Raw genomic sequence first — 24,092 nt, 5'->3', positions numbered from 1 at the left:
TCATCACTAGAATTAAAAGGTGGAGACCCCTGGAAAATATATCTAAGCCTGCTCCCACCTTCCTTTTTAGCTTTCATTATACCCATGGTTCCTGTGTTTACTGGCCCACTCAATAAGAGGTCTGAGCATCCCCCCCCCATCCTCCTCTGCTTGCTCAAAATTCTATTTTAGATTAATATTTATTTCCTTTTAAGAAATGGAAAGTGAAGTTGCTTCTCTCTTATGTTCTTTATGACCCACAGAGGAGTAAATCCAACAAAATACAAACAAGCACACAAACATGTGCTTTCAAATTAATAAAAAGTAGGGAGATATGGGAAACAGCATCAGTTTTGCTCAGAAGCGGTAGACTCCTTTGCTCGCAGTTAAAGTGATGAGCAAACTCTTTACGAGGTAGATATCTACTGAAGATCACCCTTGCCCTGCAAGTATGTAAATATCCCAGGAAAACTATTTTCTTTCTGCACAGAAGGTGCTATGAACAGACCTACTGTGGCCCCCAACCAGGAAACCCAGCGTAAAGATCCAAAGCCTTTGGAGGAAGCTGAGAAAGGGACTTTTGCCTTCTTTCTTCCTCTTTCCTTCTTTCTCTCCTCTTTCTCATCTTCTCTTCATCCTCTTCCTCCTCCCCTTCCTCTTCTTTTGTCTCTTCTTCATACCTTTCTCCCCTTCTTCCTCTTCTTCCATCTCCCAGTTCTTTCCCTCTTCTTCCTCTCTTTCCTCCTCCATCTTGTCTTTATCTTCTCTCTCATCCTTCCCTTCTCTTTATTTTCTTCTCACATTCCTCCCCCTTTCTTCCTCTTCTCCAATCTCCCAGTCCTTTTCCTCCTCACCCTCATTCTCTTCCTCCTCTCCTCTGTCTCTCTGTCTCTGTCTCTCTCTCTCTCTCTCTCTCTCTCTCTCTCTCTCTCTCTCTCTCTCTCTTCCTTTTCCTCTTCCATGGCCCCTCTTTCTCTTTCTTGCTTTCTCTGGATATGGGTGAGCAGAAGACTAGAGCTCACTGCCTGGGGAATCTAGATCGCATGTCACAGCCCCTGTTGGAAGCAGAGCAGTCTTGTCAATCTCCGTCTCTAAAGTGGGAATCACTGTCGGGCTCTCTGAAGTTGCACACAAGGAATGAGCACGCCTTGGGAACCTTTCTGATTATTCAGCCTGTAATCCTCCTGCTTAATATTGTTAGCTGAATTAGTTGACCAGTTAATTACTAAGCCACACTGCTAATGCCTATTCCAACAGTGAGAGACTTGTGAAGCACAAGGGAAATGAAGATGGTGAGGAGGCTTCCTCAGCAACACAGGCATGTTTGCTTTGTGGGATGAAGTCCAGCAAACATCTGCTTATTCAGAACATGAGCAACTAAGGATCCCAGAGCACCCTAGAGGCTTTCTCGGAATTCTAGAAATAATAGCCAGTGCCTTAACCCCAGGATGTTCAGATCTTGTGAGAGCTCAACATGCTCTCTGAATAAAGACTTTTCCCTTTAAGGAAAAACAAGTGGGGTCCAGTGCTCTGCAAATTGCCTGCAAGTTCTGTCCTCAGTGAACTTGAATGTTGTGTTCCCCCAAGTGGTATACTTGTCACCCACTCAGAGAAGAGAGTACAAGGAGGTGGAGACAGGAAGCTAAACCATGCTGGGCTCACTCTTGTAAGGTTTATGTACTTTTAAAGAATGCTGAACTTGAGCTCTGGAAACTGAGTGTGAGCTCAGTCTGCAATGTCTAACTTGTGACCCTCTGAAAAAGCTTCCCAGGAGCAGCCTCTGCATCGGTACTGTGGGCAAATCAATCCACATTCCCAACATGGCCATGAAGAAGAAATAAGAGAGGATGTGTGAGTACACAGGATACCAAAGCTTTTCAAACACAGGGGACAATCATTATCGCCAAAAGGTCACACTTTGAACTAAGGCTTATTCTCTCCTCTTTCTCCCTCCTAGGGAGCATGATATCCATGACAGAGATTACTCTGGAAATTATGTCACTCCATTAATTCTTCTTATAGAATAAATTCTATAAAATTAACTCTGTTTAAATACCTTAGGCTTCCTGCTGCCTCAAAAACTATTGTTAATCACTATTTTATTTCTAGGCTTTGGGTTTAGGAGGAAGCAGCTTAGTCTTAGAGATTTCCTGATGTATCTTGACAATAACTTGAGTTTCAGACAGCAAAGTCCTTCTAGGCTGCTGTTAAACAGAAAGGCAAGGAGAGGCAGTTGAACAGAGATGGAGTAGGCAGCAACTGAAACAAGGCATGAATTAATATGTTTATAAAGGTTGTAATGAGACAATATTCTATCCACAACAGCTTCCATTCAAACAGCCAAGTTAAACTCTGCTTGGTCTTAAGAAATAGAATGTTTTGAATCTTTGTCCTTTTGTTCTGTTAGCCATTGTGGATAGAGTATATAGGATAGATAGGTTATAGATAAGTAGATAGATGATAGATAGATTTATACATGATAGATAAATACATAGATGATTGGCAGATGATAGATAGATGATAAAGAAAAGACAGATAAATTATATATATATATGTACATATAGAGAGAGATGATTGATAAGACAGATGATGATAGATGATAGATAGACAATAGGTAGGTGATTCATAGTTTACAGATAGATATAGATAAATAGATGATAGACAAACAGATAGATAAGCAAGTGATGTCATTGATACATAGATGATAGCTGCAAAGATGTGGTCAGACATAGAGATAAATGCACAAATAGATTGAATTCAGATGGGTTCTGTCTCTGTACATGAGGGCATACCAGACAAAGAGATTTCAGAAGGGGAAAGTATGCAAAGTGATTAGAAAAAAATCTAAAAGACTATTATTCCTTACTTTCTCATAAAAGGCAAAGGAATCACCATATCATGGTTCTCATTAATGGCTGCTAGCATGAGCAGATTTGGCACAAGCCTCTGATATGCTCTACCCATTTCAGTCTCCCTCAGCAGCCAGATTGTTACAGATTAGAAAACAGGCTCAGAAAGGTGCCCTAGCTTGCTCAAGGGCACCCATCTGATCAGGAACAGGCTTGTCTGGACAGCAAGAGACAGAGCTACAAATGAGCCCAAGACCCTGACTCTCACACAGCCTTCCTCTATACATTTCCATCTGGTGTGAATTCAAAATAGTAAAGTCAAGATGTTTCTTTCAACCCAATGGTAATTGGGACATCCTCTTTTTTTCAAATGAGTTTACAAAATAAAAATTAACTCCCACAAATGCACATCCCTATCTTTCTGGTGAAATCTGTTGCATGCACCAAGGGCAAGCTTAGCTGGGGCTCCATGAATTTGTCATGCCCAAGTTGCCATAGTATGCATGTCACCTCGTGCATAATAAAAGAGCCGATGTCAAGAGCAGCCCCCACTCACCTCTATGACCAGGGTTCCAAATTGCCCTTGACAGGGAATGAGCAGAGCATTTCAAAGGACTGCACTGAATATTAGAGCAGCTGCTGTGAGAGCGAGACTTAATCCTTCCCTGGGCTGCCACTTTGATTTCTTCCTGCCATACTTGGTTTTGCCCTTGCTGCTGAAGGAAGGAAACTGATAGCAAGCACCAGAGCTGGCCTGGCCACAGGGTTGTTCTCCCAGTCTCTGAGTGACTGAGAGTAGATTTCTAAGTTGACGAGGTACATAGCCTCTGAGGCTCAGATGCAAGCTCAAATTCTGCCACTTCTAGGCCTGGGTTGGATGAATGAAATTCAATATGGAGCCCAAGCTGACCTGAATCTTATAATCTTCCTGCACCAGATTCAGGTGCCAGAAAATTCTGTTCCTGATTTTTGCTTTTGTTTGAATTTCTCCAGTCCTGCAGACTGAACCTAGAGTTCACGAATGCCAGGCAAGAACTCCATCATTCAGCTACAACCACATTCCTCTCTGGCAACTTCTTAGGCTTCCACTTGTTCATCCACAAATGAAAAAAGATGATTCTGTCCCCAAAGGGTCACAGTGAAGACTGAGTAACTGTGCTGACAGTAGATGATGCTTATTCAAGTGTCCATTATTGATTAGACACTTGGAGAAGCAAGATCTCTGTGCATATAATTCTTACCAAGCAGCAGGTGGCAGACAGCCCCCATGCTCTAGGTGAGGAAACTGAAGCACAGGAAGGTGGCTGGCCCCAGTGTCACCACAGACTCCACATCTGCCTCTGGGACCATAGTTAGGAAAGTGACCAGTCTAAATCTAATGCTTTAATTATTCCCCAAATTGCTCACCTGTTCAGAGAGGACAAATGTCACTGTTTTGGGGAAAAACAACAGGATGTCCATCTCGTGAACTTCAGCTTTCTACTAACCATTCAACTTACCTATTCTTACCTCCTCTCTACAGCTAAGTCTGGTGGCACACACCCACCCCTAGCACTTGGAAAATTAAGGCAGGAAGATCGTAAGTTCAAGGCCAGCCAGGGCTGTGAAACAAGACTCCATCTCAAAGAAATAAACAAAGATCACTGTGGGCTGGTCCTGCCTATCTTTCCCCTTGCATGTTCGGGTAAACTGAGCCCAAAGTCTCTCCCAAGGTAAATACAGGAGGCTGTAGCTGAAACACATACCTCACCTAGGGCCAGAGCTCACCGCCTGTGTAGCAGCTCCCTCTATGCACTCCTTCACCTTGGTCATCAAGGAGCCCCTCTGAAGTTTGCTGTTTACATGGATCACCTGGGGAGCTTGTTAAATGCAGCTTTGGGTTCAGCTGGCATTTTTAGCAAACACCCAGGCAGCCATGGTGATGCTGGTGCTGTGTGGACAACACATGGAATAGTAAGGATGCACAAGAGTCCTTCAGCCCCTCTGTGCTTTCTCACTTGTCACCACTTGAGACTCAAGAGGCTTCGAAGGTTGTAAGATGAAGATGGGCGCTTCATTCTAGCTTCTTCGGCTCTCTAGAGATAAATTCTCCAAGCCTTACTCAACACCAGCCTCCCACGCTCCATTACCCCATCACAGCTGTTTCTATGATCTTGACACATACTTAATATGCACATTTCATATTAAGCCACTCAGATACCAAATGAAAACTCACATCCTTACTGGGCATATGCAACTCCAAAGGACAGCTCAGCCAGAAATGCCTGCATTTCTGCAATTTGTGACTGAATAATGGCTTAAGAAATGATGGTGGCCCTGATGTCCTTGGCTTGAACATAGTTATACATTTCACAGAATTACCCCCTCCCATGCTCAGATTTAAATCTAGAGGAGCCTTTCATGAAGTGTGTCTCTGTTTTTAATCATCATACAAAAGCATGTACAAAGACATTTTATTATGACATTTTCATAATATATGTGTATCGGGGACTTGACTTTATAATCTCATTACCCCCTCTGCTCAATACTTCAATGGCCCTCTTCCTTTTCCCCAAACAGCATATATTTTACATCTAGATTTTACCCATGTCTTTTCAGTCTGGCTTCCTTATTTCAGCATGATGCTTCCATTTTCCACCCATTTCTATGCAATTCCATGATTGGTCTCATTTCTTCTTACAGATGGGAAATACCCACTGAACTTAGATACCATACTGTCTTTCTCCATGCATCTTATATGGATACCTAAACCATTGTGGCTACATCTTGTTGGCCTTGACTCTACTGCTGTGGTCTCTTCTGCCTTGCTTTGCTTCTATTTCTCACCTCAGCTCAGCTGTGCTAGCCCTTCAAATCCCTGATTGTCATGATCATTCCTCCCTAGGGACTTTCTTTCTCCATTCTTCCTAGTTTATCTTCTGCCATTTGTATTTGTTGGTGTCTCTCAACCTCCAAGTTCTACTGTCTTTCCACAGAGAAGGGTCTGTGATAAGGATGCCCTCACTAACTCTGCTCAGCATCCCATGATGTGGACTTCATCCTCTACTCTTTCTGGACAGCCAGCCCATTTTGGTGACCTACCCAGGAGCAAGCCAGCATTTACCTAAGAAGGACTTGGGCTTTTTGGCCAGGTTGTTACTTAGCTTGTGACAGCAAAATAAAGCATTTAAAGTAATACAGGCATGATAATATACTTCTTTAATCCCAATACTTGGGAGGCTGAGGCAGGAATATCTCTGTGAGTTCAAGGCCAGCCTGGGCTACATAGAGAGTCCCAGGACAGTCAGGGCTACATAGAGAGACATAGTCTTAAAAAGAAACTATAAAAATAAGCATGCAAAATTGTCACTACCATTTACAGTCTTTCCCCAGTTGTTATCTACTTAGTAATAATAACTATGGTGTGCCAATACTTGACATGCACTGGGCGCTTTTGTAAGCACTTTATCCACAGTAATTCGCCAAAGAATTACAAAGTAATTACAAAGAATTGTAGGAGCTGGCAGTTCTGTCACATCCCCCAGTCCACAGATTAAAAGTTGAGACAATTAGGGTGTTGCTCAACATCAGAGAGTGGCCTACAGAGTCTGACATGGACCCAACATACCCATAGCCTTTATTCTGAACCACTTAGGGTAGAAGGCCCCTTTCGTTTGCAGACATATAGCCAATTTTTTTTTCATTGAAGAACTTAATTTAATTCATTTCATTCCTGATCATCACATTCCACAGTATTAAATTTAAAAGTATGATAGATATTTGAAGAAGAGAGGGAAAGGGGACAGTGAGAATTAAAAAAGAGAAATTCTCTGGGGATCTAACTTCAGTTGGAAGGATAAATAAAGAGCTCTGGGGAGGCTGCAACTTGACTTGGTAGGGGAGATGAGGCAGGGAAACAGGTGGAGCTGGTATCTGGGAGAAGGGGGATGAGGGCCATGTTGTGTATCTCTAGTCCTAAAATGTCACTGGAATTCAGTTTTGGGGCCTCCATCCTTATGAATTTATCTGTTAATCGTCTCCTAAAGGATTTGCCTCTGAACAGCATTGCCAGATTTAATTTCCAGCCTCCCCTCACAATGGGGATTAAATTTAAGCATGAGAGGAAAAGCCATCTTCAAACCACTCCATATCCAGAAAAACCCTGAAGGAGTATGAAGCAGAAAATCACCACTGATTCAGCAGCAATTTACACCAATCCCTTTAATGGGTCTTGTTCAAACAACCTTGTAACGCTGAAGAATATAGCTTCTCCTCTCTTTTATACTAGAAGTGTCAGAAGCCTCTCTGGCCATTTATTTGATAAAGAGGTTGCTAACTGTTATGGCCAATGGCCCCATCCGTCTAGATAATAGCTGACCATCGGTGTCTTGCAGAAGTCCTGAGACCTCATCAACAGGACAGAGGAAGTTTCTCTGCCCGTTGGACTATGCTCTGCATGGATATCAAATGCCAAAAGGTCATGGGTTGCAGCTGACTCTGTCCCTAGAGGTAAGAGTGTTCTGTCTCAGTTGTGACACTGCTAACTTGTGTGGCATTTGAACATCCCCTTTGTGTCTCTGGGGATGCTCTGACAGGAAGGAAAAGACTCTTGTAAAGTAACATAGGAATGCTGCCCACCTTCTCTGAGACAGGTTCTCTCATTGGCCTAGAGCTCACCAACCAGGTAGGCCTGGTCATCAGGAACCTTCCTGCCCCCGTCTCTGTGTCTCCACGATTTTATATTTGTCCGGAGCACACAGACATTAGGCACAAGACTATCCTTTCTTAATTTGGTGAGCCAAGCAAGTTTCTTCTCTCACCTCTCAGCTCATTGGCTGCTTAGTGCTGTGCTGGGGACACAGGTACTTGCTCTTCATAGTGATGCCAGAGATCCAAGACAACAGACGGAAGCAACATGGGCAAACTGATAAAACTCAAACTCAGAACTTGAGCTGTCTTTATGTCTGTCATCCCATCTGACTGACCAAATCAGTCCACATAGTCAAACAACAGTCAAGAGAAAAAAAACTATGTGTGTGCATCATGTGTGCATGCGTGATTCACTGCAGTGAGAATCCAGGGCTTAACATGTGCTAAGCCTCTATACTGAGCCCTGAGGCTATATCACCTGCCTTATTTAATAGGAAATTTGAGAACTTGGGATAGTTTACTTGAGAAAGTGCATACTTTGCAGATATAAACATCTGAGTGGGGTCCCCAGAACCTATATGAAAATGCCTGGAATGATGGTATTTGGCTGTATTCCCAATGATGGAGAGGCAGAGACAGGAGGATCCCTGGGGTTCACTGGCCAGCCAGTCTAGCCAAATTAGTGAACTCCAGGTCTCAAAGGAGGTGGACAGCATTCCTAAGGGTGACACTCAAGTTTGTCCTCTGGTCTTCACATGCACATGTGCATACATATGTGTGCACACATATAAAATGGAAAACTTAGATATAGACTGAGTCACTTTTCCGACCATTCTCATTTCATGCTTTAGTCAATGCACTACCCCTTACCTCCCCAAGTGGAATACACACACATATGCATGCACACACACACACACACACACACACACACTTCATATGCACACACATTTATACATGCACACACGTGCAGCTGGAGCTCAGTCAACAGAGGCAGGGGTAGAAAAGGCTTTCTGTGCAGGGCTTGGATGCTGGTGCTTGGTGTCTTAAGAAGAAAAGCAGCTAACAGCATATCTTGTATGATGGCTACACTAAGCAAAATCCTTGGGGAGCTGATTGGTGTGAGTCCCATCTTTACCACTCCCCTTGGTTGAGGAGATGCTGGCTGGGCTTGGTCATGGCAACTCACAGCAGGCCCAACTATGCTTCCAAGCCTCACATACCTACTTGATCTTATATAAAGAGCATTTCATCCTCTGAGCCCACACCATCCTAGTGGAGCTGAAGACATCACAGGCTCCTTCCAGAGATCCTGCATCTCTTCAATCAGCCACAGTGCCCACCCAGCACTTCTTTGAAGAACTTCTTTCCTTGACAAAAATCCAGTCAGGCGCAAGACAACTATCACTATAGCATTACACATCCAGACCTCAACTGGGATTTTTCCAAAGGACCACCAACTACAATATAATTTTTTGAAGTGAAAAAGTTGATAGAATACAAATAAGAAAAGTCATAAATTGAAGACCATAAATAATGTAATTACATGGTTAATATTTTATAGTAAACACTAATGTGATGGTCAATTGTTTTTAAATATATAGAGCCAATAGGAGGGGTGGATGACACGTAGGTAGATAGATACATACATAGATGATGATAGATAGATAGATAGATAGATAGATAGATAGATCAGTAGGTAGATAAGTGGGTAGATAAAGAGACAGAGTCAAGAACAAAATATGAATGAGCCTGATTTCAGCCTAAACTCCCAGTGGATAAGCTTGCTTTCTTCCCTTACCTGAGTATTCTTTATCCTCCTAGGTTTTAATTCCTCATTCTCCTCCCTTTCAGATAATTCCAGGTGGATCTCAAGATAAACAGAGACCCAACTCCTGTACAGGCTCCTTCCCACCCTGTCCTACCATTTTCTTCATCATTAGAGCAGGACCAGGCCCTTGCACTCCAAGGAATGAATGCTCTCCTCCCGGTCCTTCTAAGTGCCTGGGGACCACTGTGCACACACTTCTCAGCAGCAGCTTAAGCAGACACCACAAACCTGTGAGAAGGATTCATTAGCTCTGCAACAGGTCCTGACAGTTACTCTCCTCACCACTCCTGTATCCAAGAGGCATCCACAGGCTCAGGCAGACAAAAGACAGAGAGCCAGCATCCTCCCCTGCTGCCCTGTGAGGCTGCAGTAGTCACACAGAATACATCAAAGTGGACTCCTGTCCTTGCAAGCACGAACTAGAGCCTGAAGGACGCACTTCGAGCCTGGCCGTGCTGCCTCTTCTCGCCATATAGTTTAGCAAATGTTTTCCGTAGTGTTCTGGGAAGTGAGGACATACAGAGATCTGGTAATTGGCTTCCAAACCACACCCTGTTGCCCTAATTGCTAAAAGATTCATTTCTTATCCAAAGACTAAGAGCTGAGGAATCTAATAAATGGAAGGCCACAAACAGATCTAAAACTTTCTCATGACCTCTGCTAGGAGATTATTGCTGGAGAAATGGGGCAGGTGACAAGACATGAGGACCCATTTCAAGGCTGTCACAGCCTATATTAGCCTATGAGGAAGAATAGTTAATTCTAGAAATTCCCTAGTCACAATGAGAATGAGACCCCTCCAACTCTGATAAAAAAAAAGCAGAAAGCAGTGATTTCAGCATGATCCTCACATACTCAAACCTTCCTCTCTGCTTGCCATGCTAAATATATATTTCGGGGGATGCCCCAGGGATTAAAAGCACTGTGTGCTCCCCTTACAGAGGATCCAAATTAGATTCCCAGCACCCACATAGTAGTTCACTCCCACCTGTAACTCCATTTCCCACAAGACTCATCAGCATGCCACACACATGGTACATTTCCATACATGTGAGCAAAAATATTCATACACATAAAATAAAACAATTTTTATTTTTGTTGATTCAGTAAAAGATATTTGGCTACTTCCAGTAGGAAATTAAGCTTTTTATATTTGATAAAGTTTAAAAGTGTGTGGGGGGGGGTGAGTGTGGGGTTGTGTGTATGTGTATCTACATATACATGATGCGGTGTGGGTGGGTGTGATCTCAGGAGGGGTATAATGTCTCTGGGGAATTCTTGTGTTTTGAGAGTGGACTGTAGGCTGTGTGTTCAAGACTGGATTTCTGAGGGAAGAACCTGGTTTATGTGTTGTGAGCTGTATAGGAACATGTGGGTAATACATAATATAGGTTGTACATACTGGAGAACTGTGTGCATGTGAGACTTGGATGCTTTTCTCAGGTTTTATAGGTTATGGGACATCGTATGTGGATTATGGGTTGTGTATGGTATTATGGGTTGTTTGTATGTTGCAAATTGTGGTAAGTGTTGCATATGTGCAGATATGTTTTCAGTTACATGGGATGGGTTGTGGGTGGGGAGAGCTATATGATGTAAATGTGTGTTTTAATTTTCTGTCATAGATTATGCAAATGTGTCTCTGATGGTTGTATGTGCTGTGAACAGCAAGTAATAACTAAAGAATCATTGAATGGCCAGAGAGATGACTCTGTAGCTAGATGCACTTGCCAAGCAAGACTGACAACCTGAGTTTCATCCCCTGATTATGCAAAAAGATGGATGTGGTAGACTACAGGCTGGCAATTACAGTGCTTCTACACTGGTGTGGGGGGGTGGATACAGGAGAACCATCTAGAAGTTTAGGGGAGAGCAAGCCTGGATTATGAGGCAAAGCAGCAGAAATAACAAGAAAGCTCTATCTCAAAAGGGTGGAAGACAAAAGCTTACTACTGAACATTTACCTCTGGCAACCACAGGAGTGCTATGACACTTGTGTGCCTGCATTCTCTCTCTCTCTCTCTCTCTCTCTCTCTCTCTCTCTCTCTCTCTCTCTCTCTCTCTCTCTCTCTCTCTCACACACACACACACACACACACACACACACACATGCACCTCCAATGTTTCTGCCATGCCTCAACAGCCCATCACATTATAAATCGACAAATGGACTCATCTGTCAGGGATGAGGTCAGAGTCTTTGAATTCCAACCATTTCCCAGAAGCCCTACATCTAAAACCTGCTGCACTGGGGACTAAGCCTTCAATAAAGGGACCTTTGGAGGACACTAAGGATGCAAACCGTAATAGTTACCTGTATGAAAAAGTCCCCTTTCAAGGAAGAGCCTGTGCATACCTGCCCAGCACAGGGATTTCCTCCCATTGGGAAATCCTTAGGGTTCTAGAGCTTTGGGGTGGCTTAAGACAGGGTTTCTCTGTGCAGCCCCAGCTATCTTGGAACTCACTGTAGACCAGGCTGGACTTAAACCCAGAGATCCACCTACTCTGTATCCCAGTTGCTGGGATTGAAAGCTGCACACTCGCTGCCAGCAGTTCTAGAGCTTTTATCACCAGAGGCCACACAGGTAGAGTCCAGGCAACCTGCTCCACAACCCTCCTCTGAGTGTTTCTGAGTTAACCTCACAGAAGTGAATTTGTCCAAATCATCCATGATCAGAACCTGCAGCTGACAGGAACATTTTGGTTAAAACTGCCATTTTGTGGAAGAGAGACATGCACTTGATGGGGGGCATACTGTGAAGACCAGAAGTCGACAACTGGAATCTTCCTCTGTCACTCTCCACCATATTATTGGAAGTAGGTTTTCTCACTGAACCGAAAACAACCAGTTCAGCTAGTCTGACCAGCCAGCAAGTCCAAAGGGTCTTCTTGCCCTCATATCCTCAGTGCTGGGGTTTTATTACTGGGATTGAGCATGAGTTCTTTCTCGTGCCCTGCAGCTAGCATTTTATAGACTGAGTTATTTCCCCAACCTAGAACTGCCATTTATGGATGGACATATTTACTTCTGCTCAGTCCCCTGTCTCAGAAAAAAAGACCAGACCCACATCCTACTGTGATATAGGAGCAATAGCCCTGTCTCATCTTCTGAGGAGAGCCAGCTTGCAAAAACATGTGTCTAGGCAATTAGATGTTTCTGGTCCCGCTGTAGCCTGACTCTCCTGGGAGGTGTTGTTGCTGTCAAGTGATTGAGGCCACTACATCTATCAGTCTCTAAGTGTGATAGACAGCATGGCCTGCCTCACTGAGGGGACTTTGAAATTTATCTGTCAGTCCTGCCCATCAGTGAGACAGAAAGGACAGCAGGGCAGTGAGGATGAGGGAGTAAAGTTTGTACATCTTGGAAGAAAAAGAAACTGAGCATATGAGAAGCTTGTAGATGAACAGGATGGAAAGGGTCCTACTCTGTGCTGCAGCCAGGGTGTTGGCCTCATTTCAACATGCCTGCTTAATGCCAAGAAATCCTGCATGGCCAAAATACAAAGTAAAGTGCCAGCCACCCAAGGGTGCTCCTGTATGCATGCATTCTCATGAAAATGCCTTAGTCAATCTGTCTCAGCTTCCTCCCTTATATATTAAGGCTAATGATGTCCACTTATAGCATTGCTGGGAGACACAGATAAGACTGTATCATGGTTTGGATCTGCAATGTCCTCCTAAAACTCATGTTGTGAAAAGAGATTGGATTATGACTGTTCTGATGGATCAATCCATTGATGAGTTATTAGGGAATAAGAAAATCTTAGGAGGAGGAACCTGGGGGTTCTTAAGATAATTAGCCCCTGGGGATTTATCTTGTCCCCAGCTTCTTCCTTGCCCCTTACTTGGCTCCCTAGCCACAACAAAGCAAGCAGCACTGCTCCACCACACACCACCCTCCTGCAATGCTCCCCTTCACCACAGTCCCAGAAACAGCAGTCAAACACCATGGACTGAAATCTCTGAAACGCTGAGCTGAAACAGACCTTTTCCAGTTTTCCTCTAATGTTTTGTCATGGCAATTGAAAGCTATCAGACAAAGAAAACGTGCAAAATCCCACTAATGGTGTTAAAATCACCTAACACTCTTGCTATAACAATAACACAACTTTTTTACTAGGGTACCACAAATGCTATCTTCTTTATTCCCCAGTAACCTAGTTTGCAGACCATAAATTCATCCCATTTACAGATTAGGAAACTGAGTCAGAGAAGTTATATGGCATTCGTGAGTTTTAGTACTTGCATGGGTGGTGCTGAGGATGGACCCTGAGCAGAACTGACTCCAGAGCCCAAGCGCTGAACCCTCCTGCCATCTTTTCTAAGTATAAGAAAAAGGGACTGTGTACCATGTTTACAAAGACGACTTACACACCATCATTCCAATCATTCATTTATGCCTTTTTTTCTCTCCCTTTGGGTTGTTTGAAACATTGTCTCTCTGGCTGACCTGGAATTCACTATATAGTTCACAGTGGCCTTAGGTTCCTGGCAATCCTCCTGCACCAGCCTTCCAAGAGCTGAGATTGTAGACAGGAGCCAGTTGTGCTGTCAATGAGGTTTTTACAGATCTTCCTTTAAAACCTAATACATGAGGATAATGATGCTATGTGGCCTTGGTTCTCCAAATGTAGGTCCCAGCCCAGAAGCAGCAGCAGCAGCAGCAGCAGCAGCAGCAGCAGATGCCCTGTCAGGTCTCTGTTACTGACACTAAAATACCTGAGGCAAGCTACCTGTGAATAAAATAATTCGGAGGCTGAAAGGCCAAAGGAGACCCAGGCCGAGAGAGACCACCTCTCAGCTGTATGCCCTCCCAAAAGACAGAAATAGTGGGTACATGCACAGGTACAACTGATATACCTCCCAAGGGAGGGAGAATGGGAGGGGCCCAGCTTGCTCCTCTTACAGGAGCTGTCTCACACGGGAACTCAAGGGGTCTCCCAAGAACTGCCTCACTCTCCAATAGCCTAATTATGTCCACCGGGCACAATTTAAGACTCCAACCACTTCTCAATGGAGCCCCCTGGGGCCTAGATCTTAAACATAAACCATTAGTTCATAGCCAAAATATACCCCATAGCCAAAATATACCTCATAGCCAAAATATGGCCCATGTGTTGTAATACACTTTGTGGGGTGCAAGTCCAGACCTAACAATGAATAGAAACTTGAGTAAAATCAAGTAATTTATGTTTTCAAATCTTCCAGATATTGTTGACAGATGCTACAGCTTGAGCACCATTGCTTCGGTGGAGTGTGCACTTCACTCTGTGTTAATCACAAAACATGGAGGAAACATTAATAAATATGCTGGCTAAGTTGGGAGGTAGCATCCCTCCCACCCTGAGATACAAACAGTAACAGGACCTCTCAGGTGAAAAGTCAGTCAGTTTTGGACAGTACATTCATGCCCTGGGGCTGCTCTCTGGAACACAAAAAGAGGGCCCATCAGGGACCAGTCTATCAACCAGGAAAATCATAGGGAGGGAGACTCTCCATGACTCTCAATCAATCTTGGCTGTGTGAGACATTTGGGAATAGGGAACCTTAGCAGATCTGGGGGTGTCACCTCCCCTCCTCCTCACAAACACTGAGCTGTGGAGTGTGTGCCATGATGTCAACTCTGGTTAAAAGCATAGTAAAGGCTGTGCACCATGTAAAGACAGAGGTCCCATGAGAAGGACTCCAAGAAGCCCTCACACCCATTTCTGCACAGCCCTGACTTTCATTAGTGAAGCTACTACTTATAAATAAAACAAAATCCATTTTCAAGACATGTAATGGTGTTCACCAAGTGCTTGTTATATGGCTATTTCATTCTATTTTACATAATTTGGGAAAGTGCATGTGATTAGACTCTTTTTATAGGCAAGGACATCAGGCTCTGACAGACTGAGCCGATATGCTAAGCTGTAGCCCATAAGTTCAAAGCCAAGGTTTAAAAATAATTCCTGACCTACTCCAAAGTAATACTTTCCAACCTCAGTCACAAGTGAGAGTCAGACAGGAAGCTGCAAGAAAATGCTGCTGTCTGGGCAATCCTGCCCAAGTCAATCCACTTGTTAAATGTGGGGGCTATGTATCAATGCCTCTAAAATGTTCCCAATGATACAGCAAACAGCAAAGGCTAGAAGTCATGCTTTCTCTCATATGTAGACTATATATCTGACATGTAATCAGCAGGTGAAATATTCTGGAAGGAGGAAGAGGTTGAAGAGGGGGATGAGGGAGGGGGATGGAGGTAAATTTGAGCAAAGTTTAATAATACACATGCATGAAACTGTCAAAAAGAATTCCATTATTTTGTGCTCTAAACATTAACAAAAAGGAAGTGTTTTATAAAAAGAAAAATCTCAGTACTAACAATCATTTAGAGTGACCACCAATTGCCTCATCTTTCCCCCAACTCCTCCCCCTCCCCTCCCTCGTCTCTCTATCTCCCTTCTCTATGTATGCGTCTCTTTCTCCCTTCCTCTTCTTTTCCTCTCTCTCATCTGCCCTTCTCTTTCCCATCCCTATTCCTTCTCTTCTGTCCTCCCTCATCTCTGTCCTCCCTCTTCTCTTTCTCTCCACTTCTGTTCTTTCCTCTCTTCTCTCTCCCTCTACTCCCCTCCACCCTCCCCTCCATGCCCCCTCTCTCTCCCTTCTCTCTCCTCTCACTCTCTTCCTCTCTTTCTCTTTCATCATCTCCTCCTCCTTCCCTGCCAACATTAAGAGTTGATCTGCCAACATGTACTCTTAATGTGACTTTCTGCCTCACCGTGGCCCAGAGACAACAGAACCCAAGTACCCTGCAGGCTGACACTTCTGAACCCTCCCTCATTGCACTCCTCCCTCATTGCACTTATCTTGAACATTTGCCATTAAAAAAAAGCAAGGCTGAGTGACCCAAGTAGCCATGCTATTCTGCCCACATCCCCTTTGCCCTGGCTGAACTTGCCTAGAATGAATGACTTTCCTCTTTACCTCCCATCTATCCAAATCTTCCAAAGCCTAGCTTATCTCCTTCCTTCAGGGAAGTGTGCTGCCATTTCCTTCCCCTGATCCTGGGAAGCACTCGGTGATCTCAGCTGCTAGGTTAGTCCCTACTTTTACCTATAGGCTATCTCTGAATTTCATAGAGTACCTACACCAATGGCCTCCACCACCAGACTGCAGACTCTTTGAGGCCAGATCCCTTCACTTATATGCATAGTACCCGACACAGTCTTGGAACTTGGGACACAAAATAAAAACATGTCTTTTTTTTTTTTTTAACAAATGCCAAATAAATGTTTGGGGGAGGGGATCTGCCTGGCAGCCAGCAGAGGGTCTCCCCTGGGCTCTGGGTTCTACACATCTACTCAGAAACGACAATGTGGTTCTTCGGGTGATCTGCATACAGATGACTATAGAGCACAATGCAGGTGCTGTCTTTTCACCAGTGAGACCAATTAAGACTTCCACATTCTCAAAGCAGACTGTTTAAGAAATGCCTGTGAGGACAATTAAAGGCACAAAACACTGGTCGATGGAACTGAAAGCTATCAAAGGTTTCTGAAGGAAGCTGAGTGGCCACATGAGAGGTAACAGAGCTCAGGGATCAGAGGCCAAGAGCCACCAGCCTATTTGTTCCCTGAAGAGGCTATGGCAGCCAGAACACCTCAGGCGTGAGGGCGGGGGATAGGAATTTTCTCCACAAAAGCTTCTTAGATTGTAAAATAGAAATAGTAATAGCACATGCTTTCATGGGGTAGTTGTTAAGATTGAACGTATTAATATACGTAAAGTAATTAAAACACTGCCTTGTGCTTAAGCACTTGATGGCTGTTGTTGTTATGATTGTAACGATTATTAATATAGTGTTGTGTGTACTCGGAAATAGCAGGAGAATTTTCTATCTTTTTTCCCCCTGCAGCATCCTGGTAACCCCAGCAGTGCACAGGAACTTCATGAGGCCTGTTGAATGATTGAATCTGGCAACAAATTTTGACCTGTATTAGCCTGCTGACCTGCTGACCTGCTGACCTGCTGCCCGAGTGCCCTGTACTGCACCTGCACCCCTTAAGCAAAGTCTCAGGAGCCCTTGTATTCCCAGCAAGACTGAACAAGATCTGGGTCCTCCTCCTGGCCCATCACTCGGTCTCTCCTGGCCACATGTACATTCTCCATATTGGATGCTCCTCTGCATCTTGCCCAGCACCTTTGAATGCAAAGCTTTAGGCCAGTGCCTCTATCCTGCTCTTGCCTTCCTGCTCTGTTTCTTTCTTCTGCACTTGGCATGTGATGGCTACTAGTCACCCTACACTCCTGATTTACCCTTCTTGGCTCCTAGAACATGGTGCCCTCTAATGCTCTCCAGTCTCCCAGAGCACAGGAGGACCCAAATTCCCCATTGCAAGCTATCCCAGGCTAAGCTAGGACTCTATAGTCTTGCAGAGCTGACTTTAAATCCTGACATTTAGCATCTTATTAATTGTGACTCTGGATTATTTTCTAGTCTTTGTTTCCTGCCCTGAAAAGTAGGTTCACTCTATCTACTCATTGATATAAAATGCAAATGCCTGGAACATGATTGGCAGGAGAAAAAACTGGCTTAATGTGACTTCCTGCTTGGCTTCCTATTTTACAGTATAGTGGAATCGCTAGAGTCCCATAAAAACACTAGATGAGCCATTTGGCCAAGCAGGACCCAGTGATTAAAAACCCTGGCATCGAATCTATTTCTCCAAAAGAGAGCAGAATTATGTAATAAAGCTGAGTTGTGGGGATGCTCAAGAAAGCTGTTTGCAGGAGCCTTAGTGAACAAGATAAAGGGCACAGCCTTAGAGACTGGGCACAGGATTATCAAGAGGCTTGAAGCAGGGTTGGCAGCCAGAGAGCGGTGGGGGGGGGGGGGGCTCATCAGTGTGAAATAGCACGTACTCACTGAGCAGCCAGCAATGAAAATAGGAAATGGAATTCTGGGAGAGGATGGGAAATCTAGTGGTCCCCAAGTACTGAGCCACGATGGTCTGAAAAGATGGTTACACCAGATGTTTGGGGTCTTTGACACACAGAGGGAACATTCCCTGAAGCTTCTAGTCTAGTAATGTAGGGATCTGATCTGTTACCAGTCATGTGCACGCATACATATGTGCTCCTGTATACATGCATGGACATGAGTACATGTGTGAGGATATGTGTACATGCATGTGGAAAGTAGAGGTAACCTCAAGCATCATTTCTCAGGAGGCCATCCATATTGTTTTTGGAGACAGCATCTCTCACTTGCCAGGAGTTTATCAGTTAGGCTAGGCTGGCTGATCAGTAACCCCTGTGGCCTTATGTTTCTGTCTTCCCACCACATCAGGCTTCTATTTTTCACATGGGTTCTTGGGATCAAACAAAGGTTCTCATGTTTTCACAGCAAGCATTTTACTGACTGAGTCATCTCCCCAGCCCCCATTACCATTTTGTTTTAAACAATCTCAGACTGTGATGCTGAAGACAACAAATTTCAAAGAAACTGAGCTACAACGAAAGGATGATTTTATAACAGGTTAGAAACAAACCAGATCTGGCCATGCACCACACAATGTCTCAGCAACAGGTTGCATATGTGTTGATGGACCTGTCAGATCATACTGGGCTGAGACACTCCTGTCTCTGGTGACACGGTAGCTACCATAATGTCATTGTATAAATTCCATGCCCATGTTTGTGGTGGTGCCATGTAAACAAATCCACTGCACTCCCAGTCACAGAAATGAGGAGCACAGGGGCTACGAAAATGGCTCAGTCAGTAAAGTGATTTCCTTGCAAGCAGGAAAACCCGAATTTGGTCCCCAGAATCCATGTAAAAACCTAGGTATGGTGGCATGCAATGCAATTGCAATTGCAGTGATGGGATGGGAGAGACAGGTGGGTCTCTGAGGCTTGCTGGCCAACCAACCTAACTTAATTACAAACTCCATGTTACAATGGAAAATTCTGTCTGAAAACGTAAAATAGACAGTTTCTAAAGAATGACACTTAAGGATGACCTCTGGCCTCTGCAAACAAAGACACACACACACACACACACACACACACACACACACACACACCCCACCACCACCACCACCACTTCCACACCACACCACACACATTTACAAGGAGGTAATGGGTCTGGAGAGATAGCTCAATAGTTAAAAGCACTGACTGCTCTTGCAGAGGAACCAAGTTAAAGCCTCAGCATCCACATGACAGTTCACAACCATCTGTAACTCCAGTCCCAGGGTATGTGACGCCCTCTTCTGGCCTCTAAGGACATTGTACACGCATAGTGCACAAACATATATACAGACAAACTACCCGTACACATAAAAAGTTTTAAATGAACAAAGTGGGCACACATAACTACATTTAATGTTCCATACCTGATAATGATAAAACAGCCTTTGCTATCTAGGTGGCTACTGTGTTTCATTTTTATCATTCACTGAAAAAGCTTACAAAAGCTCTCAGAAAAAAAAGTTCTGAATAAACCAACAGCTACCTGTATGTGTCTCAAGTTCACTGAATCTCTCAATATACATTTTATCTGGTGCTTTGTTTGAATTCATACTGTGTCCTGCTTCTTGGTACCAGGAGGATGATGCTGAACACATCATTTAAGTGTACAGTGGACTATCCCATCTAGGATTACAGAAGTATGTGTACATGGTGGCAGAATTTATGTAGTACATTTCTCAGAATATAACTCCATCATTAAGGGACACATGACAACATCTGAACAAGTCCATATAACAGAGTAGTAGTTGTTCACATACCCACTGTGTTGCTAGTAAGCAAGAAGTAAGTCTCATACTTTCTCAAGCTTATGGTTAACAATCAGAGATCCCAGCATTCAATCATTAATCCATTCCTTCAAAAGCTAGGTGTGATGGCACACACCTGTGATTCCAGTACTTGGGAAGCAGAGACAGGAGGACATCTTCAGCTATGTAGTGAGTTCAAGGCCAGTCTCAGAAAACAACAAAGCACCAATCCCAACTCTGTGACATATTCTGTCCTAAAAAAAATTAAATTCCCATAGGCTTTAAGTAATAGAAAGCATGGGCTGAGGGGATGGCTCTGTGGGAAAGTACTTGCTATGAAAGCATGAAAACTTGAACTCAATTCCCAGCATATATGTAAAAAAAGCCTGACATGGTGAGGTATACTGTAAACCTCAGCACTGAGAAGCAGAGATGAGCAGGTCCTGGAAGCTGGATATCTAGCCAGCCTACCCCAAATAGTGAACTTCCTAGATCCAGTGTGAGAAGCTGTATAAAAAAATAAAATAGTAATAGCAACAGAGGAAGATATCTCTGGCCTCCACATGTGTATGATGGTGTGTTCACAAACATACACATACAGAGGGAGGAGCATGCAACAGCACCCACATGAGAGAGACACAGAGAGAGAGAGAGAGAGAGAGAGAGAGAGAGAGAGAGAGAGAGAGACAGAACTAAGTCACAGAATCATCAAGGTGTGCTGTTGTGTGTCTGCAATCTCAGCATCAGAAGACAGGGCTGGAGTTTGGAAAGTTTGAGACCTGGGCTGTATATCAGGGTCCTGTCTCAAACACACACACACACACACACACACACACACACACACACACACACACACAAAGAAAGAAAGCATGGGAAACCATAAACCATAAGAAGCCAAGGAGATGAGGAGACAGCCACAGTTTTGTTTCAACCCATTCAAAGAAAGCCTTCCTTCTTTGCTTAGCTCTGTTTGGAATCACGCCTTTGAAGTGTTCTCTGGGAGGTGAGAATTATTTGCTAAAGTTCAGAGGTAAGGTAGCATCTCCTGGGTCACAGTCCACAGCTGGGAAGAGATATTTCCAGGATGCTGATGCTGACTATTGTCCTCTCTTTAATGCCAATGAGGTAGAAACAGCAGGGGAGTCCAAAACAGAAGTCATCATTAGAGTATAAGCAGTGATGTCTACATTATTTAGCATTTACTGTAAGTGAACAGTGATCTTAGTGCAGAATATATTTAAACCAATAGACCCTTTCATTTGCAGCAAATAGAACTGTGCCATGGAGAGATAACATCATGGCAATACTGCCATGGCAGTGTTATTTATGAGTCTGTTCTGTGGGACAATCACAAAGGATTTTTTGCAGGGACATGGAGCAGTGGTTATAACATCACAAGACACAGAAATAAACCAAGTGCCTGATAGTAGGAATTCCTTAAATTATCTCTGACCTTTCTGTATAATGGGAAAATGAGATATCTTTACTGACTCAGGGACAATTCCAAACTTCACCATTCAGAAATGCAAGGTGGCCTTAAATTCTCCATCACAGACAAGTATAAACTTTATAAAAAGAACTGAATATATATCACATGAACCAGAGCATGGTGGTACAGGACTTCAACCCTACAACTTTAGAAGTAGAGGCAGAAGAATAGCATACTTCAGGCTTGTTTCTGTAAAGTGTAAGACCATGTGGCAGGGCTCTGGGTAAGAGAAAGAAGAGGAGGGAAATAGGGGAACTGGAAAGAACGGGAAAAGCAAAAGGAGGAGGAACAGAAGAGGATAGGGGCTGGAAAAGGAGGGGAATGGAGGGAATACGAAAGGTGAGAAGAGAGGTTGGAGAGGAGTGGGGAAGGGAAGGAACGAGGAATGGGGAGGTCAAGCAAGCATGGGTACGGGCAAAAAGATTGCTTAGAACTTTTCAGCACATCTGAGAAGGGATACATGATTAAGAATTAGCAAAGAAGGTCAGAAAATGTCAAGAAAATGTGGTCAGTAAGGCATACATCCTAGAGCAGTTTGCCAGAATTTAGAAGGCCGTGGCTCTGTATTAGACGCGCCATGCTGTTGTAATAAAAGGACTTTTGTCTTAGTTACTCATCTGTAAGTGCAATAAAACCCCTGACATAAGCAACTTAAGGAAGGAATGGTTTCTTCTGCATCACAGTCTACAGTCTGTCATGGTGAGAAAGTCATGGCAACTGGAGCAGGAAGCAGCTGGTCACAAGGAAGCAGAAACAGATGGGTGCTGCTATGGTGGAAAAATAGGCACTTCGGATGGATGGATGGATGGATGGATGGATGGATAGGAGGATGGATAGATGGGAGGATGGATGGATGGATGGATATATGGATGGATGAGATATAAATAAAAAGAGATAGATAGATAGATAGATAGATAGATAGATAGATAGATAGATAGATAGATGATAGATTGAAAAATACCTAGCCTCAAAGATGAATAATAAGCAGTAAAAAAAGACAGTATTGTAAATGAATTTAAATATCCAAACCAAATAAATGAAATCTCAGAGTTCAAGTTAATATCCAAGGAGATGACCAATACTCTGACACTTGAGACAAAAACAAAAACTTAGTGAGAGGTCACCAAACTCAGGGGAAGCAACACATTGATATTTGAGAGTCATAGTTAGGCATTGATTTGTGAGGGAGTTTTTAGCTGATACTTCTAAATTGTATAATGAAAAAGGACATATACCCACCATGAGAAAAGTAATGTAAAATGGCCAGACCATGCCAACATGCCTGCAGAGAGACCGTGTAAAACCTTCTCTCAGAAATAGTGATGTGGCTCAGTAGGAGGCAGTGGCTTAGCATGTGTAAGTCTCTGAGTCCCATGTTAACACTATAAGGGAGAAGAATCTATTATCTTAGCAATCTTCAAGAGCACAATATGTCTTTGCTTACCATAGTCACCACACTCATCTCTTGAACTTGTCATCTGAGGAAATTATGGAACAAATTATAATTGATGCATAAAGTCAAAGATGATCAACCAATAGAATTACCAGAAACTCACCAAAAGTAGACACAATGCACTAGGTAAAGTGAGGAGACTGGGATCTCAAAGAAGAGATTGTTTCAAAGCAGAGCATCTGGAAATTTATAAGTCTTGTTTCCCAAGTGGGAAACATGGGCATGAAATAGCAGTCAATCCATTACCAACATCAAATAAATGGTATATGGCAGTCATTATGAGAAGTGTCTGTGGATCTGCACCCTGTGTCGGAAGCCAGGCTGACTAGCAACACGACTGAGTGTTTATTAGCCCCCTTTGGAGGCATTATACTTGTTTTAGTGACCAGATGCCTGACTTTAAGGAGGAAGTTTATTTTGGCTCATGGTTCAGAGCAATGCTGTTCACCATAGGGGTGGTGTAGTAACAGGCATAATCTGTGAGGTCAGCCAGAAAGCAGATAAAGGGGAATGTCAATGTTTAGCCTTTGTCCCTTTTTATTCAGTCTGGGACTCTCACCCATGAGAAGGTCCACTGACATTTCCTCATCAATTAAACCTCCTTGGAAATTCCTTTGTAGATACACCCAGAGGTGTGTGTCCTAGGCGACTGTAAATGCTGTCGTGTTAACAATGAAGGTTAACCATCATAAACATCCCATCTCAATTTGATAACACAGTACTTTAAATCACAAACTCCCATCTCTAGTCTCAAAAGCTCATGGTCATCCTGTTGGGGGGAAATGCATTTAGTTCATCTGTACGATTCTCTAAAATCCTAACAAGTATTAATGTTTTTCAGAAACAAAGTACTGTGAAAGTCTGTAAGATCAAAAAGAATTTACATATTTCCAATATACAATGGCACAGAAGAAACATTCCTAATCTAAGATGGAGTAATACCAGCACAGTAAGCAAATATCATACCAAAATAAGACAGAAACCCAACAGGGAACACCGAATTCTGCATCTCCACTTCTAACATTTGGGGCTGTGATGGGATCATCTGGGCTTCAACAGGCTTTCATAGCCCCACTCCCAACTCAGCTGCATATAGCACTTATCA

This window comes from Phodopus roborovskii, unplaced genomic scaffold, assembly GCF_943737965.1.
Source record: "Phodopus roborovskii unplaced genomic scaffold, PHOROB, whole genome shotgun sequence".
Lineage (NCBI taxonomy): Eukaryota > Metazoa > Chordata > Mammalia > Rodentia > Cricetidae > Phodopus > Phodopus roborovskii.
Note: the sequence above shows the minus strand (reverse complement) of the source record.